Source organism: Lissotriton helveticus, chromosome 8 (genome assembly GCF_964261635.1).
Source record: "Lissotriton helveticus chromosome 8, aLisHel1.1, whole genome shotgun sequence".
NCBI lineage: Eukaryota > Metazoa > Chordata > Amphibia > Caudata > Salamandridae > Lissotriton > Lissotriton helveticus.
In genome coordinates this window covers 692976198-692987587 of record NC_136069.1, presented here as the reverse complement: position 1 = coordinate 692987587, position 11390 = coordinate 692976198, and positions in this window count along the sequence as shown.

Here is an 11390-nt window from a genome sequence, read left to right as displayed (position 1 = left end):
ACCTGTTACGGTACCCCCGGGTCAGCCTGTCATACAATTACCGACCCTGCAAGCACGAAGAATGTCAGTCGACGATTCCAGTCTAGGGGCCGCAGGAGGAGGTCCTCCTCAAACCCCACCGCCACACAAGCGTCTATCAGCACTCGAATTACATGCCCAAGCATCACAGCGTACTCCTAAAAGTAATAAGTCTGTTACAGAAATCAGACAAGCCCTTGCCGAATGTGTCTATGACACAGTCCCAGGCGAGTATAATATGGTTTTATATTCCGTACGCGTAAGAAGGGTGACCGAGTATCTAGTCACCTTACCGAATATGAAAGAAGATCTAGACAGAATATATCGTTTCATCCGTACAGGGGATGATCCAGAAAGTATTGGCGAGATTATGTCTCAAAGGAAAGCCGAGATTCAGCTCATGATATTAAAGTTCCTGATCAATTGTCTAATAAGAGAACAAGATTATCCGTCTAAAGATCCCGCCGAAATGAGAATCTTAACAAGGTGGAGTGATAATATAGCCGAGGGTAAGCACAAGACCATTAGTGCCATGGAAAGTATGTACAAGAAAATTCGTAAAGAAATAATAAGGTTACACGAACAGCGTAAAGCAGCACAAGTAAGCGAGAAAGAAAGTATCTCTGATCCTGAAGAGGAAGACGAGAATCCCGTCAGAATAGCGTATGTAGGAAAATCCAGATTTCCAGATCGCCATTTACGTCTAGAACCCAAGTCTATTTTTCAACATCTAGCACCAGAACAAAGCTCTTTAGAACAAGTATTTCAAGCTACCGATCACATTCTGAAATCACGAGTCGGTTATAGCGAATTAAGTACCATGCACGAACAAGAACTAGCCCGATCAGCAGTCCGATGGATTACTGATTCTACCACTTTTCCAGACGAAATAGTGGCACAAATGTTTCTGAAACTGCCCCCAGCCGAGCAACGACTGGTGGGTATGTATATGATCCAGCACCTCATTACCCTGTATGAGGGTCAACATTCTGATCCAGGCCCGTTACATGATATCCTGAACGAGTTACTCCAGTACAGATGGAGAGGTCTAGGTACCGATTTAATTAGTGTCATTCTAGAACAGCGCCACAAGTATAGAACGTTCTTGAACCCGCATTTTGTTCATGTCTCACCCCCAGAAAGTAAACCATTCTACATAGACAGACAGAATCCGCTACGAGAAGTCCACCCAGTCCAAGGGGCGGGTGGCGTAATGCAACGAGTGTTTGTATACACTCCGATATCAAAGATGGAACTCCTTGAAATGAAGAAATTAATTCCCTGTCATGACAAAGATCCAGCGGGGTTCCATAGAGAATTAAAAGACATGCTCCGTATGGGAGAATACACTTACCCAGATATCATTAAAATGTTAAAGGTCCTGCTACCCGCAGGGGTGTATGAAAAGTTAAAGGAAAAAGAATGGGAGGTGGGAGAGAAAAAGATCGATTGGGCAGCTCTAGAAGCTGAAGACAAGGCACGAGTACCAGGTACCGGTCTTGGAGATAAATGTAAAGAATTACCAGAATTATTGATTCAAGTATTACCCAGATTATTGACAACTAGGAAGGAAGACTGGGATGCAATCTCAGCCTGTAAACAGAAACAAGATGAAGACATTAGTGATTTTTATTCTAGATTTGAAAAATGTTTCAGTATTAACAGTGGTCTCAAGACAAGTAGTGAGTCATACCCTCACCTTTTCGTTACCAAATTAGTCGAGAATTCAAGTCCACAAATTAAAAATCGAGTTTTGAAAGTCGAAAGCACCTGGCAAGCAAATACTCCGTCCCAGATGCTCCAGATGCTCCAGTATCACCAGAATAGAATCAGAGAAGAGCAGGAACACGAAAGAAAACGTATGAAAGACACGAAAATGAAAGTGCTAGTTGCACAATCTATTCCTCAAGACAGTCAGAAGAGAGGTCCGAATCAAGCCAGTCATCCTGCAGCTCCCGTTAAAGGGAACTGCAACTATTGTAAACAGCCAGGTCATTTTATAAACGAGTGTGCAGTTCTGAAACACAACATAGCTATTGGTAAGACTAAAGAAAGACCACGTCCGCCTAGACAAGAACAAGTTTCACAGACTCCTCAGTCACAGAATGCACCACAGACAGTTACAGTACCGCAGCCTATTGCTGCAACACAGCATGTTACATCGCAGATGTACCAGTATGCACAGTCTGAGTATCCAGAGTACCAGTCATATTCATGAAACAGCCTAGAGAGGGAGGTAGGCTTGCCTCTCATCGAGATACCTGTAGATCAAGAAGGTCCCTATGTTCACAGCCAAGTATTAGGGAAAGACAGAAAATTTTTGATCGATACAGGGGCAAGTAGGACCACAATTAGTCATGCCGAAGTTCCAGGGGCTCCGCTCTCAGGCTCAAGAAATGTTTCCCTTGGATTTTCAGGAAAACCCATCGTTAATGAGATATCAAAGCCAGTTACTCTAGAAGTAGGTCCATTGTCCCGTACTACTGATCTGTTACTTACTAAGTCATGTCCAGAAAATCTGTTAGGTATTAAGACACTGAAAGAGTTAGGTGCAGTTATTTGCTGTTCCCCAGAGGGAATACGTCTGTTCCTACGTGACTTTAAGGGTCACTATGTGTTACGAGATTTTGATTCAAGATTGTCTAATGTTCCGCAGCATTTATGGGCGCAAGGTCCAACTGATGTAGGTTACATGCAAATCACACCCCATCGTGTGACTCTGAAACCAGGTGTAGTGTTACCCCGAATCAGACAGTACAGATTGCCTCCTGAGGCTGTAGCAGCCTTATCCAAAATTATTGACGAGCTCATGGCTCAAGGAGTAGTTGTAGAAACTGACTCCAATGTGTGTAATTCTCCGATCATTCCAGTCATGAAACGTACTGATCCAAATGCACCCCCAGTATATCGATTAGTGATTGATTTACGAGAGCTTAACAAATGTATTATTCCTCAGTACCCAGTTGTTCCAGACATTTCTTCCCTGTTAACAGCCATTGATTCCGAAGCCATGTTTTTCACTGTTATTGACCTCAAGAATGCATTTTTTAGTGTTCCAATTCATCCAGATAGCCAGTTTCTTTTCGGATTCTGTTTAAATGGAAGGAGCTATATGTTTACACGCGCTCCTCAAGGTTTCACAGAAAGCCCTAGTATTTACAGTCAAGCACTCAAGAGACAACTAGACAACATTCACATGCCAACTGACACTGCCCTGCTCCAGTATGTCGATGATCTACTGATCACAGCCCGTTCTGAACGTGACTGCGAGCGAGCATCACTTACAGTTCTGTATTTTCTAGCCGAGATGGGGCACAAGGTGTCACCTTCGAAGCTTCAATTCTGTGTCCAGCAAGTGGTATACTTAGGACACTTGCTGTCCAAGAGGGGTAGGCAGTTGACACCCGACCGTATCCAGTTAATAGCGAGTCTTCCCCAGCCCAGAACCCAGAAGGAGGTACGTGCTTTTATCGGCCTTACTTCTTATTGTAGACAATGGATTCCCCAGTATGCATTTCTAGCCAAGCCACTGATACAGTTAACGACACAGGAGGCAGCCGTATCGACTGTCCTCCCTTGGACATCTGACCATACACTTAGTTTCAACGAGTTAAAGAAAGCCCTATGTCAAGCTCCAGTTCTAGCTACACCGAACTACAGTAAGCCTTTTACACTTTTCGTTACAGAATGTGAAGGTACAGCATTATCTGTTCTCACACAAGATCAAGCAGGTCAATACAAGCCCTGTGCTTATTTTTCGAGCACATTAGATCCAGTCGCCCAGGCGTTGCCTGCGTGCCTCAAGTCAGTTGCAGCCACAGCACTAGCTATCAGACAAAGTGATTCCATAGTTTTAGGACATTCCCTGACAGTACAAGTTCCACATTCAGTAGAAGTTCTTTTAAACCGAACACAAACTCAGCACTTGACAATTGCACGTTTAACAGGTTATGAATTGACACTGTTCCAGCCACACATAGAAATTAGACGCTGCAACGTCCTGAATCCTGCTACACTGTTACCATCAGTTAACTCAAATCCAGACCCACATGATTGTGTGGAAGTAGTTAACATTACGACAAAGCCAAGACAAGACCTGACAGACATTCCGTTACCAGATCCTGACCTGACACTTTATGTGGATGGTTCATGTATGAGAACTAGTACAGGAGAACTAGTCGCCGCGTATGCAGTGACTACTGACACTGAAGTTATTGAAACACACCGTATTGATACTCTGTCCGCTCAAGCAGCAGAGCTAGTCGCTCTGACACAAGCCTGTATACATGCCAAGAACCTGAAGGTTAATGTTTACACAGATTCACGTTACGCATTCGGAGTTGTACACGACTTCGGAGTGCTCTGGCAGGAGAGAGGTTTCATGACTTCTCATGGAACCAAGATTCAGCATGGTCTCCTTATTCAAGCCCTGTTAGATGCCATACATTTACCGACATCTATTGCTATCATGAAGTGCAAAGCACATACGAAAGTCACTGACATTATTTCCCAAGGTAATGATCTAGCAGACCGCACAGCCAAGCTTACAGCACAGACTCCAGACATTCCAGTAAATATGACACATACTCCAGATCCGATTACATGCATGACAGTTAAGGACCCTACTCGAGATGTCATAGATATCCAGTCACATGCTACTCCCGATGAAATCAAGAAATGGTCTGTACAAGGAGGGGTCCAGACAGATCAGGGATGGTTAACGAAGGGTAGAGCCACATGGTTTCTCCCCGATTCTATGGTTCAAGTCATTATCAATACCGCACATAGTCCAGCACATTTAGGAGAAAAAGCTATGTTAGACAGTATCCAGAACATTTGGTTCAACAAGCATTTACGAGCTGCAGCCAAGCAGAAAGTCCGTACCTGTATGATATGTTGCCAGTTTAATCCAGGTAAAAGTGTCCCGGTGGAACAAGGTGGTTTCCAGCCCCCTGACCACCCTTTTGAGGTCCTCCAGATGGATTATATTCAAATGGAGCGATGTCGAGGTTTCAAGTATGTTCTTGTAGTTGTATGCGCCTTGTCCAGATGGACAGAAGCATATCCAGTCCCAGATTACACAGCCGCGACCACTGCCAAGCAGTTGGTTCGTGAATTCTTCCCTAGATATGGACTCCCTAGAGTCGTATATTCTGATAACGGCCAGCCATTCTCATCCGAACTCATGAAACATGTTTCCCTTTTGTTAGGGTACCAGTGGAAGTTCCATTGTGTACGCCATCCAGAAGCAGCTGGACTAGTCGAAAGGCATAATCAGACTCTGAAAATCCGTATAGCAAAAGTATGTAAAGACAAGGGTGTGGACTGGTTAGTAGCTTTGCCAGTCGCTCTGTTTTACATGCGTATGGTCGCACATTCCAGATCAGGTCTGTCCCCGTATGAGGTCGTTTTCGGCCGCCCCCCTAACATGTGGGGTACTCCTAGACCCCGAAGTATTACCGATGTTTCATGTAATATGCTGACAGATTACCTAGCTTCCTTGATGTCTGCCCTCAACTCATGTCGTTCACAGGTTGCCGCCGCATTTCCAGACAATACCGAGGTGGCACCGCACGAGATCGTTCCAGGGTCCCTAGTGATGATCAGAAATTTTGACAGATCAAGTCCGCTGGAACCACGTTGGAAGGAGCCACGTCAGGTCCTCTTGACCACCCGAACTGCCGTCAAGTTGGAAGGCAGGAAGGGGTGGGTACACCTCTCTCACGTAAAACTTTTCAAAGGATCGAAACCAGACATTGCCAAGAACATTTCCCAGGATTCGAAGGATTGCCAGAACATTGTTTTGAAGGACTGTCCCGCACCAGACTTTATTACAACCCCTCCCTTGTTAGAGAAAACTCCACAACAGGAGTATAAGTTAAAGCTCAGGTCTAATAAGTCAGCCAGTTTGATTGTATAAGTCCTCCCCTAGGTGAAACGGTTAGACTGTTTCTGACATGTATAAAATAGACCCCCATAGTGAGAGAGTCAGTCAAAGCTCAATCACATGTATCGTTTTTCTGAGTTTCATATTATTCATCAGCATAATGATTTCCTGCACCAGCTATGCTTTCTATCTGTGTTTTTCAGTTCCTCATGTAAATATGTCTGCTCATGCTACAGTAGAGCACACGTTTAGTGATCTGCCTCCTCACGAATATGCATACCGCCTCGCTATGCGTAATAACACATTTATCCGTATGTTACATTATTCACACCAGACCAGCAATGCCACAAATTGTTGGGTGTGTGGTCGACTCCCCCCTTTTCAGACACCGAAGGGAGTTCTGCCACTCTTTCCTTATCCATTCTCACACAATGGTTCGTGTGGAGCATGGTCCACGTTAACGTCATCCTCAACAGATATGTCTTTTCTTAACAGTACATGTTTCCCAGACAAGCAAGGTTTCCCCCACAGAACAGGTTTAGATTTAGAAAATGAAGTATATAATTTAGGTAATTATTCGTCGAATTTCATGGTTCTGAATGTTCAGTCTGATACTACTCCAGACTCACCTGCTATTTCAGTACTACCAGTCAAAGGCGAATTATGTGTCCGTAGTTATGGTTCTGTACATATAGGTCATAGTGAATGTACTACTGTTATCAAGTATAGTGACAGTGGGAAATCTATTTTTAAAGCTTCACGTCATTCTTATTTTGTTTGTGGTCAAACTGCATATGTCCGTCTGCCCCTCGATTGGGAGGGAACCTGTTATATTGCTTTCCTACTACCACCTGTTTTTCTAGCCCCACCTGACTATCATAGGAATTCTTTCTTAGTACACACTAGACACAAGAGAAATCTCCCGATTGTCGATTATACTGAAACTGCTGCAGAGCAATTCATTGATATAGATAAAGGTGTTTTCCCTTACTTAGGTACAGTTGTAAATAGTAAGCTTATCCGTAGGTTAACAAGAACCCTTGAAGCAGTAGTAGATGAGACTGCCTCCGCTCTAGGTAACTTAACTGAAGAGCAATCCTTTATGAGAATTGTCGTTTTACAGAATCGTCTCGTCCTTGACGTCATACTGGCCGATAGGGGCGGGGCCTGTAGAATTCTTGGATCTAGTTGTTGCATTTTCATTCCAAATAACGCGCCGTCTGTTTATTCAGCTATAACCAGACTCCATAAAATTGCCCATCTGTTACACCAAGATCCAGGCACCTGGACATGGTCCGGTTGGTTCTGGAATATAATTTCCGCCTGGGGTTGGAAAGTCCTGTCCTTTCTAGGTATTGCAGTAGCGATCATATTTAGCTGCTGCCTCTGTATACAATGTGGCCCTGCGATTTGCAGCATGTGTGCTACCTCTTGTATTCCCAGTCCCAAGCCCCGTTCTAAATCCCGCTCCACGACAATTCGAGACGAGCAAATGGTACTGTATGAAATGATAGACGGTATCATGAATATTGATGTTTCCTGATGGAAACGTAGTGACAAGGAGGGAATGTGGAAAAGTAAATTTTGCCATGTTCTGTGTCCCTACGCCTCATCCATCATATGTTATGTGTGCATGATCAATATGCATATGTTATTCCCCATTTCTGATTAAAGACGCAATTACAGTTGTGTCCACCTCTAGTATGTTAGTTTCCAGTCCTCGTGAATACTACGAATATCAGGCCTATGTAAATAATGTTGCCACGTTTCTCAGTGTGCACGTTATTCAATTATAAAGTCCCCGTTTCCAGGCCTCAAAAAGGGCCCGGACCACAGATTCAGCTCCTGTCTCCTGAAAGCCTCGCTGAGGAGCGATACAGCCCCCACCTGTATCCTCGACCCTTCACTTACTTCCTGCCTTGCAGTGCCCGGTGCACCCCGGCTCTGCCTCTGAGTCTGCCAAAAGTATGTTATAGTTCCAGCTATCAGTTCAGTCCTCCTCCTCTGCATTCCTAAGCTACTGAACTGCATCAATAGTTTCCGTCATTGTCTAGCCTTCTCGTCTCCATGTTAGAGAAATACTGTATTTAATGGTCATTTAATATTCTTCACGCACTACATGTAGAATAATGCATGGTCCAGTCTTAGAATCAAGTTAGCTTTTCCCCTCATGACTTCTAGTTTATATCAACATGTTCCCTAAACATTAGATACCAGATAGGGTTTAGGTACATGTCGCTCCGACCCTCCAGACTCTAGTCTCTGCTCCTAGCACAGAGTTCGTAGCCCCCAGCTTCTCCTAGTAACACGTCATTGCCAGTTTTCGCGCACCATTAGGTTAGAGGTCCCGGCTCCTTAGGTAGCCCCCTCCAATGTGTCCGCCCATTCATGACATATTCTGTTACGTTTTGCATCACATGTCTAAGTAAACTCCCAGTTACACCTACTTTTACTCTTATCTCTCGCGACTGCTACGCGTCACGCCTCCTACTCCACCCACTGTTACGCCTACTGCAATGTACTGCTATGTGTTTGCGCTATGTATATAAGTCAATGTTATGTTATTGAATGTTAGCGCGCTCATCCCAGACCTAGCCCCAGCAGCTGCTGGGCCTCTTTTCCCCTGCTGGGCCCCGTCATTCTGTTCCTATGCAGGTTGTCCTGATCCTGTCCTTATGCTGTAATAAACCTGCAGAAACTCCTACTACCTCGAATCTTGACTCTTATTTATTGAGCTATCTGTTATGCTATAAGTCTAGTCAAAAATAGGGTATTATTTATTTATTTATTTCCTTGCGAAGGAAAGGAGTCACGATCTATCTAGTGCTGAAACCCCTGAAAAAGATGCTCCCGGATCTAACTCTCTACCCTTTTTTAAAAGTCCTCCAAGCCAAACTGCAACCTACAATCACCTACGGAAGTGAATCTTTGATCGGTAGAGACGCTGCAACTCTAGATAGCATAAGGGCATCCTCATAGAGAGCAATTTTCTGCCTTCCCAATTATGCTTCACTGGCTCAATTTAGGCTGGTATTTGGCCTTCAAAAACAGGCGGTAGAAAGAAAGGGAGCCTTAATAAAAAGCTGGCATAAAATTAGAGCTGCTGACATAAGGTCCTTAAATAACCATCTCTCGGTAGAGCTGCACCGCACCAGAAAATTGCCAGCCAACGTGTACCTCCAAGAATCCATTAAAACCCTAGGCTTGACAGACGCCTGGAACACCTCAATGGGTCGGTTGCAGTTTAAAAACTAGTAACAAAGACAACAAGATTAATATAATCAATAGCGGACAAGAATGCATTCTCCAAACGTGCTCACAGCTGTGCTTATTAATTACGATGTCCTTAAACCCCAACCCTACCTTACGGCAAGTGCAAAGATTGCCATCAAGGAAAAGTTCTTAAGACTTCGGCTGGGAGTTGGCCTGATTAACCCATTCCTACCACCTTGGGAAAGAAAAGGAGGTGACCAGCTTTGCTGTCCGTGCACCTGCGGCATGGAGAGTCTTATTCACATCATATATATCTGCAAGAACTTAAAGGACATACGGATTTCCTTGTTGAAACCATTCTTTAATCTCCATGGCGTTGGGTCTTGTAGACAGGCGATGATGCTGTGCTTTAATCCATCTTTAGTACCGCTATATTGCCGTCTTGCAAAAGTCTTCGAATTAACTGGAAAAAGGCTGAAAAATCTACCTTCAGTTGTCACGGACAAGAAGATTAATATCATCAACAGAGGACAAGAATGCATTGTCCAAACGTGCTCACGGCTGGGCTTTGCTTAATTATGGCCCTGGCTCCTCAAGATCTTGCCAAATAATGCTACATTATGGTTTCCCAAATTGACATTGTGAAACTACAAGCAGGGACACCAGGCAGTTGTCTCATGCTGCGCAGGAGCATCACATCAATTCAAACTGAAAACCCTGATGAAACTGACTTTTTATAGACTGAGCATTATTTGCATCAGGGATTTTAGCACGTATGATTCAATTAATAATGTAATTTTAAAACAAATTTTTCATGGATAACACAATGTAGTTATTTTGATCGTGTAAATTCTTCATTTAACATATCTTGATTTTATTGTTCAAGTGTTATATGCAAGGGTTTAATTAATCAAGCACAATTTACAGTATGAAGGTGGCACAATGATAATTGCTATTTTAATTTGCATTTAAATATATATAAATTCACTGGCATTCACCATTTCAAACTTTTTTTGTAATTTTGCTTACTCTCGCTTTGACTATGGAAACTACATTATGCAGGACACAGAAGTTACAAAACACCATTTAAAGATTGTTTATGTTCAGGAAGGGACACCTTCCTGTACCTAAGCAACCTTCCCCTGAAATACAGACAACCTTGCACTATAGTGCAACGGTGCCTGCATTGGCGCAAGGCAGCTACATTTAGCGCCAGCGCAGTTGGAAACGCAGGGCTGCACCGTATTGTTGTAAATATGGTGCAGCCCTGTGTTTCAGAAGTGGTGGAGTGCAGCGTTAAGCCAAGAAAGCTAACACAGCACTCCATCAATTCCATTGTAAGTATGCCCTCAAGTTCCTCCAGATACTGAAGCCCTGTTACATAACTAACGCCCTACTGTGGACAGTCTTTGCCTGTATAAAACCCTTGACATTCGCTGAACCTACATTGAGAAAGTACGTCAAAATAAGTAGAAAAGTGGGCATTGTTGGCAATGTATATACTACGGAGAGACTTTATTCTGCACCAGTTTGTTTGCAGACTCTCATGAGAAATACACCACACAGTATTAAAGAGTATCTATTAAGAACAGTATCTACTCTACGCAAAACATATCCAAAGAGCGACTATTTGTTAAAGATATCCAAGGTATGAAGGTGCTAAACGATCATATTACCTGCAGCCTTCATACCGTTGTCAAAACTTAACAGATAGTCTATCTTCTGAGTCAAAACCAGCACATGTACATAGGTAAGTACCTGGTGCATATTTTGTCAACACCTTAATAAAACCTCCAGTTCAAAATCAATCTTTACCTAACTCCTAGCAGTTCTTTGGCAAAGTGTCTGTTTTTTCATGATAAGGTGCTTAATATTTACTCATAATTTTCCTACACCACAGTCACAGGGCTTATCACCTCAGAATCAACCCCCCACATGTCTCTAAGCTCAATGTCCTCCTTTAAAAGGCACTACTTTGAGGACTCAGAGAGACAGATCGACAACGCTCACTGTGGCTCCCCTCTTGATATGTGCCTGCCCCATAATACTCAAAAGGGCATCTCAGTCTCAAAAGTCACATAATCAATACTCTCTTCAACTTCTCTCCTGAACCTGGCCTAGAGCCTGCATGTTGGAAGGAGGCGCTAGTTCCCCTACTCTTAAAAATATCTAATATGGACGCCTCCTGTCTTGCAAGTTACAGGCCATTCTCACAACTTCCTACATGAGGGAAGATGTTGCAATCTGCAATTAATTACCAGATCACCACAAA